Here is a 1,477-nt window from a genome sequence, read left to right on the forward strand (position 1 = left end):
GGGGGGGGGGAACAAGAAAATACACAACCCAGCAACAAGTTTTCAGTTAAGCCCTTCAAAGAGCTCTCTTCTTTTTTAAAAAGGCAGCTTGCAGGAACAAAAAAAATGTTTTAAAGACTTGATAAATCAGAGACAGAAACATTCTCTGTCATAAAAAAGTGTATTTTACATTAAAATAAATTACATTGGATAAACAAGCCAATGAGTTTCCACTGGGGGACTTCAATAACATAAAAATTCAACAGTTATCCTAGCTAAGACTACTTTTAGGAACAGACATATTCCACTGTGGAACTTCAAATTCTTGAAACGCCAGGGGGGAGACTGGGGAGGCCTGGCTGCACCGTTTGCCCTACCTGAGGCCTCAGGGGTGCATTCACGTGCCACGTGAACAGGTCCCTATGTTAGGCATCTGTCTGGAGTGTTGGTGACATGAACTCATGTAGCCGGTGCTGGGAGTACACAGCGGCCTGGACTTCTTCCTAGGGAGATCTGACTTCACATGCCGCAGGGGTAGATGAACTTAGGCAGCCTGTGAGGACAGCTCGGTGCTGGGGATCACCCCAGGCTGCAGGTTCCCCCTGAGGCAGGAAGGTCCTGAGCTGTACCTCACACAGTGCAGTCAGCTGGCAAAGTTAAAGCCACTGCAGCTTCCACCTGCCTCATTCAGATGACCCCATATGTAACTCTTTACTGTATATAACAATGGCAAGTTGCCGTGTTATGCGTGCACGATTTTGGTGGGACTACCCCCCATGCTACCCAGTGCTGAATAAACATACCTACTTTACAATCTTACTGATTGTTGAGTCAGTTTTCCGCAAGTCAGTTTGGTGAGCCAGGCAGGAGACGCTCTGCTCGGCTGTGGGCTCAACTGCAGAGTGGACACCCCTAGGTGCACCCTGAGTATTTTCCTCGGAGTAGCTTCCACTCTCAGCCACTCACCGTGGGAGCAAAGACCTCCTGAAGCCGTGAACAAACTGTATGTTTTACAGTACAGGAAGGGCCTGTAAGTTGTACACATGGCCGGGGCAGCTGGTAAATCATGCAGAGACATCTGGCGTACAGCGTAGTCCCCATATGGGAGGAGGGTACTCTACAGGCTGACCGATAGAGTGGTCAAGGGGGATTTGCTGACTGATAGGGTAGTCTAAGGGCTGATCAATAAAGTGGTCAAGGGGCATTTGCTGACAGATAGAGTGGCCACTAGTGATGCTGGGAGTAGATTGAGCAAATCCGAGGTTACCGCTGCATCTCAGTTTTGGGAGCCAGGACGGACCTGTATAAGAAGCAGGAGAAGGGTGAGCGGGCCTCTCACAGTTGTGACAAGGTTATCTGCAGCTGCTAGAGGGATATTAACTGGAGTGGTAATAATCGTATGTCTCATTTGTAGATGTCTGGGTATCTTATGTTGAAAGTATTTGTGTAAGTGTATGTGTTTGAGATGAAGTATTGTTGTGAAGTGAGTTACTCCACA

Source organism: Oxyura jamaicensis, chromosome 4 (genome assembly GCF_011077185.1).
Source record: "Oxyura jamaicensis isolate SHBP4307 breed ruddy duck chromosome 4, BPBGC_Ojam_1.0, whole genome shotgun sequence".
In the NCBI taxonomy this organism is placed as follows: domain Eukaryota; kingdom Metazoa; phylum Chordata; class Aves; order Anseriformes; family Anatidae; genus Oxyura; species Oxyura jamaicensis.